The sequence below is a fragment of the Octodon degus genome, unplaced genomic scaffold (genome assembly GCF_000260255.1).
Source record: "Octodon degus isolate 3935 unplaced genomic scaffold, OctDeg1.0 scaffold00111, whole genome shotgun sequence".
NCBI lineage: Eukaryota > Metazoa > Chordata > Mammalia > Rodentia > Octodontidae > Octodon > Octodon degus.
In genome coordinates, this window is record NW_004524687.1 from 3,739,381 (window position 1) to 3,746,318 (window position 6,938).

Genomic DNA, 6,938 nt, shown 5'->3' on the forward strand with positions numbered 1-6,938 from the left:
CTTTTTAATTTGATATGATCCCATTGATTGATTCTAGATGCTATTTTTTGTGTAATTTGGGTTCTGGTCAAAAGTCCTTGCTTTTGCCTATGCCTTTCAGATTTTTACCTAAAAATTGTCCAGCAGATTCTGTCTGTTTTAATATTTAGATCTTTATTTTGACTTTATTTTAACATGGTGAGACATAGGGATCTTCCAACTTCTGCCTGTGTATATCCATTTTTCCCAGTTTTCTCCAGTGTGTGACCAAGTTCCCTGGTCAAAGATCAGATAGCTGAATGTGCCTAGGTTTGCTTCTGTATCCTCTAATCCAGGGGTGGCAAACCTATAGCATGTGTGTCGCAGCAGGCACACAGCTCCCTCTGTGGACACACAAGCCAAGTTGTCTATGTCGCGTATCATTAGATAGCAATTTTTTCAAGCGAAAACCTCAGTGTTCAGGTTTAATTTTATTTAGTGTTGGCACTTTGTGGTATATTAATAGGTTTGGGGTTGCAGTTTGGTCACTTTCTAAAAGGTTTGCTGACATCGCTCCAGTCTGTTCCGTTGGTCCACATACCAGTTTTTTTTGCCAGTACTGTGTTGTATTTGTCATGGATTTGTAATAAAACTTGAAGTTCCTGCATTGCTTTTGTTATACAAGATTGCTTTTGCTCTTCTAATTCCATATGGATTTTAGGATGATTTTTGTAGCAGTCATATTGGCTGGTGTGTCCATAGAGGGGTGGGCACCGGCCAGATTGCTCAGCAGACTAAAGTGTCTGCTTAGGCAGGTACAGGGACAAGGGGTTTTGATCCCCAGCATGCTGTGCTGGCGCCACCCCCGGGGCGCACTGAGGTGGTGATTGAGCCTGGGCATGGTGATACATGCCTGTAGAGCTTGGGAGGCTAAAAATAGGCGGATCACTACGAGTCCAATCTGTGTAGTGAGATCCTGTACACCTTGTGCTAAATGCATTAAAAAAAATAGGGAATAGGGGAGCTTTCCGTTTTTTGATATCCTCCTTAATAGCCTTTTTTAGAGTATTAGTTTTTGTTGTAGAGGTCTTTTGCATCCTTGGTTAAGTTCTTTCTTTTGTTTTTTTGAGACAGGGTCATCTTGCTGTATATACTTCAAGCTGGACTTGAATTCATTATGTAGCCTAGGCTTGCCTCTTCTTGTGATCCTCCTGCCTTTAGTCTCCCAAGTGCTGGGGATTACAGGCATGCACTACCATTCCTGGCATAGATTGATTTTTTTTTTTTTTTTTTTTTTTGGAACTGGGGATTCAACTCAGGCCCTTGCGCTTGCTAGGGAAGCACTTATTCTACTGAGCTATCTCCCTGGCCCCTAGGTTAATTCTTAAGTATTTACTTTTTCTTTATGTTATTGTGAATGGTATTATTTTCCTAATTTTCACTGAATTCATTATTGATCTTTTTGTGTTTATTTTGTATTCTGCTACATTGCTGAGTTTGTTGTTTAATTCTTGGCATCCTTTGGTGAAGTTTCTGGATCTTCTATCTAAAGAATCTGTGAATGATTTGAGTTCTTTTTTGCTTGTGTGTATCCTTTTTGTTTCTTTGCAGATTGCTCTGGCTAATGTTTCTGGCTATGTTGAACAGGGGTGGTGATGGTAGACATTCTTGTCCTGTTCCAGGTTTTAGAGGGAAGAAATGATAGTTAATGTGATGTTGGCAATAGGTTTGTCATAAATGGTTTTTATCAGGTTGAGATAGATTTCTTCTGTAAATATCTTTACCAGAGTTTTTCTCATGAATGGATATTGCATTTGTCAAAGGTTTTATGCATATCTGAGATGATCATATGGGGTTTTTTTTCTATTTATGTGGTGTATTACATTTATTAATCTGAGTATGTTGGGCCATTCCTGCAGCCCTAGAATGAAGCCTACTTGGTTATGATGTATGCTCTTTTAGATGCCTTGTTGCATTCAATTTGCCAGAATCTTGAGAATTTTTGCATCTGTGTTCACTGGAGAGATTGGCCTGTAGTTTATTATTTCAGTTGGGCTTGCCAGATTTTAGAGTCAGGGTAATGCTTTGTAACTTTTTATTTACCAGGTGTTATCTACAGATCACTTTCTTTCTCTCAAGTTTCTCTCTTAGGTTAGCCCCTGTTACTGGGTCACCTGCTCAGGTGTGAAACATTGTTACATCTGCCTTTGACTGGTATGGGTGAGGCTGTGATCTGCTGCTCTCTGTGATAAATCCATCATCATTTACTGACCAAGCCTTCCTTTTCTGCAGTGTGGCTGGGTGTTTTCATTGATAGCTCTCTTTTCTTATTACTTTGTTTTAATTCAAGGTGTTTTTTGTTTTGTTTGAGAGGCTTTGAAACAGCAAATAGAAGATTTACAGGAAGATCTGAAAAAGAAAGAAACAAAATGGTCAAGCACATATGGGCGTCTAAGAAGCCAGATAGAAATGTTAGTCAGAGAGAACACAGACCTTCGAGAAGAGATAAAAGTGATGGAAAGGTTCCGACTGGATGCCTGGAAGAAAGCAGAAGCTATTGAGAGCAGCCCCAAGGCCTATCAGTGTGTGACTGCTGGGAAGAAAGACGAATCCATGGTAGGTTTGGATGCCAGCTGATTTTTCCAGTACTGGGGGTGATGATAAATATTTGAATATTGATGGGCGGGGGAGATGGCTCAGAACAAGTGTAAAGGCCTGGGTTCAATCCCCAGTTCCGCAAAAAAAAAAAATTGAATATTGAAATTTATAATTCAGAAAGTGGAATAGGGGCTGGAGAGGGCATGGGAAATGGGTTTAGTGAGTATAAGATTTCAAGTGTACAAGATGAAGTTCCAGAGATAGCGGAAGGTTGTGGTTATATAACATTATTATTATTTATTATTTATTTATTATTTTTTTTGGCGGAACCGGGGATTGAACTCAGGCCCTTGCGCTTGCCAGGGAAGCGCTTATTCCACTGAGCCATCTCCCCGGCCCCTGTATAACATTATTAACACACTCAATACTTCTGAACATTAATTGAGAGGTAGTAATTTTTAGGTCATTTGCATTTTACCACAATGAAAAGACTTTAATTATTGCAACATATAGGTACTTTGTAACTTTTTTTTTTTTTTTTTTGCAGAACCGGGGATTGAACTCAGATCTTTGCATTTGCCAATCAAGTGCTTATCCTACTGAGCCATCTCCCTGGCCCCTATAACTCATTTTTATAACTCTAACAGTACAGTTATATAGCAGTCAGATGACCTTGGTTAAAAGATCAAATGCAGATCAAGATTGGCAGTCATATGTTGACTCCTTTCTAACCAAGTGTCTGGTCTCATGTATCTATGTAAATTATTGAGCTGTGGGAGGCATGTGGGCCCTGGGGTGCATCAATGAGCAGAATGGAAATTTTTTTTTAATGTTTCCTTTATTTATTTATTTATTTATTTATTTTTTTATTTAAAATGATCAGCTCAGCCCACCCTGGGGGCGGGGCTGGCATGGCACGTGGTGCTGGGGATCGAACCGAGGTCCCTGCATCTTGCCTAAGCTTGCCTAAGCAGGCGCTTTAGAACAATGAGCTATCTCGCCAGCCCTAGAATGGAATTCTTATACTCCTGGGACTCACAGTCTAGCAGTGGCAGAAGGACTATAAGTATGGCAGATGAATGTGCAAAGTGGGTGTGCGCAACAGTGTAGAGAGTTGGGAGGAAAGGGGAGGTGGGGCTGGCTGGGAGTATGGACCTCAGGGGCTCCACTGGAAGGGTGGCCTGCAGGAGGAGCAGGACATGCTGTGGCCTGGGAGGCCAGGAGTGGGACAGCCCTAGGGACAAAGTTATTGAGCCTTCAAGGGCCCTCCTGAGTAATGTGGGGGCCACCAGGGCTTGGGGTGGTTTCCCCCTCCTTGTAGTATGCTGCGTTCTGAAGACTGACCAGTGGAGGGGCAGGAGCATGGGACATCTGTGGGAATTCAGACCAGGTGATGGTGGCACAGATGGAGTCAGAACAATGGAGGGATGAACAGCAGAACAGATTTGTTGATGAACTTGACAGAGATGTGGTAGTAAGAGAGGAGTCAAGAATAACTTCTAGGGTCAGCAAGATAGCTCAGTGGACTAAGCACCTGCTTTGGCAAGCGCAGGAACTGGGTTTGATACTGAGTCCTTCATGCTCTGCCAGCCCTGCCCCCAGGGCGCACTGAGCCAGCCAATGAGTCCAGGAGTCCGGGCATCATGCCTGTAATCTCACTGCTGGGGAGGCTGAAAACAGGAAGATCACTAAGAGTCCAAGCTATGTAGTGAGTCCCTATACCAAATATACATATATTTCTGATGATAGTTTAGTGTAGGGCTTTGGCGTAGTGGGGTTCCCATTGATGGATTATGTGAGACCTCTCAAGACCACGTTTTTCAGGAGGCTCATGATGAGGCTGCAGTGCCTCCCCGTCATGGTATGCAGATGCTGCCTTAGCAGCAGCCCAGGTGATGAGATGTGGGCGGAGTGACAAAAGCTTATTAGGACATGTGCTGCGTGTTGGGCTATTAATGTGGTTGGGAGGCGCCAGCTGGTAGAGGACAAGATGAGGACACACAACCAGCCTGAGTGGGAGAGAGGAGGCCAGGGTCATCTTGGAGCCCAGGGAAAAAAGTCCTTGAAGAGAAGGATGGTGTTCTCATCTAGTGCTGCTGGACAGTAAGAGGTCCTTGTCTACTGCAGTGGGGTGTGATGTGGCCTGCTTCCTTAGGGTGTGGAAAAGCAGAACCTGGCTGGATAAGAAAGAATTTGGTATAGTTAGGGACTGAATGGCCCTGGAAATTCATTCTGCAGTAAGTTGAAGAATTGGGTAGTGGCTGCTGGGAAGAAATTTCATGTTTTCTTCTAGGAAGTAAAGAGGTGTGTATGTTGATAGAATTGATTGAGTCCAGAGTAGAGCACTGCTATGGGAAGCTGGGGAATGGTATATAGGTCTGGGCACGGATAGGTGGTGGGTATCCCAGGCAGGTAGCACTCTCAGCCTTGGACAGGAGAGGTAGGCCCAGACTGGGCTGCAGGGTAGGGGCCATTGCTAAGGAGGGCTCCTCAAAGCTTGGGCTGTCTCAGGGAAGCAGGAGCACACTCACCAGCTAAGAGGGAGGAGCTAGGGGACATGAGCAGGAGAAATCCAGAAGTGTTGTCTGAGGAGAAAGCAGGGTGTCTGGGGAGGGGAGGGAGATAGGTCCTGGGCTGCACTGGGCCCCCTTGAATTAGAGATGTACACTTGAGTGTTATTCCCATTTTTTTTTCTCATTTGAATTTTGGGTGAAGGGTGGGAAAGAGTTGTGTATTAGAAGGGGCATGGTCATACTGGATTAAATGCCACCAAGTGAGAGAGGGAATGGGAGGTGGTAACGTGTTACAAGAATAGCTGCTGCATAATGAAACCGAGTTTAAGTTGTGCTAGAGAGCATGAAGCTGTCGGGTGGGGGGCGGGCTGAGCCATGCGCACAGGTGCGCTTGATAACTAGGACTGTAGGGATGTTGCCATTGCCAGGCTGTGAGGGTTAGAGCAGTAAGTCGGGAAGAGAAGCTGTGATGTGTTCCCCCATTCCACAAACGCTTTGTTATGGAGAGTAGGTAAAAGAATATGGTGACCTGGACTCAGCCTTGCAAACATTTTGCTTTACCTTTGTACATGTTTTGGGGCTTGCGGGTTAGCTCAGTTATTTAAATGCCTGCTTTGGCAAACCCAGTCAGGCGCAGGGGACACGGTTTGATCCCCAGTTCCATATGCCTTACCAGACCCGCCCTTAAGGCAGCCTGAGCCAGCAGGGAAAAAAAAATTCTTCCTTTGTACATGTTTTGCTCAACAGTTTGATGGTAATTACAAAAATCATAGTATCCTATCCTTAAACACATCAGCATGCATTGAGTTTTTTAAAAATATGCATTTAGTATAGGGTCTACAGGGTCTCACTACATAGATCAGACTTGTAGTGATCCTTTCTGTTTTTCAGCCTACCAAGAGCTGGGATTACAGATGTGTGCCACCACTCCCAGTCTCAATTACCATTTCAGCATGCCCTGGGGACGGGGCCAGCACGGCAGGCTGGGGATTGAACCGTAGCCTCTGCGTCTGCCTAAGCAGGTGCTTTAATCCACTGAGCTACCTGGCCAGCTCTGAGGGATTTTTTTTTTTTAAAGGGCATTTAGTTTTTGAAGATCTCAGTATAATTATTTTGTGGAATGCCCCATGTTTTGTTTGAAATTCTTCAAAGTGTGACTTTTGCACTTAGTAATGCTTGCGTATTTTGATAGTAGAGTGATAACATCTGCAGTTTACCCACGGGTGTCTAGCTGAGGCAGTGCAGAGAACAGTTTGGAGGGGTGTAGGTCAACACTAACACCAAGGTGCAGGACTTATCATCTGGCAGGGCATGCAGAGCACTCTGGGAACAAGAGAGCTGGACCCTGCTGGAGAGGGCATTGGGACAGCTCCTCGTTGAGGCCAACCTTGGCAGAAGGGCCTGCTGGGTCCCAACCTGGCGTGTGTATGTGTCTGTATGTGTGGCTCACTGCCTGACAGCAACAGTCTGCTTTGACCTACTATGATAAATGAGAAATTAATGAACAAGCCTGCTGTTTCCTCATCAGTGGATGAGTTTAGCTTCACTCACTGCATTGAGATGTCAAATAACATTTTTAAAATTCTGTCTCACCCTATAGAACACATCTGTTCCATATCAAAAGAGCCACAGTTCTCCAGGAACCCAGGGGGAAAAGTATAAGAAAAACTGTTTGCTGAAACATGGTAAGAGGCTATGTGATATTTTTCAGAATTGAAGAATAGCAAATTTATACTTTTTAGTAAGACATTGTTTGAGTTCAATCCCCGGTTCCGCAAAAAAAAAAAAAAAAAAAAAAAAGACATTGTAAATACAATTGAAGCCTCTCTGCATCATTTTACTGTACCAGGAAATAGTTCCTGATAGCAT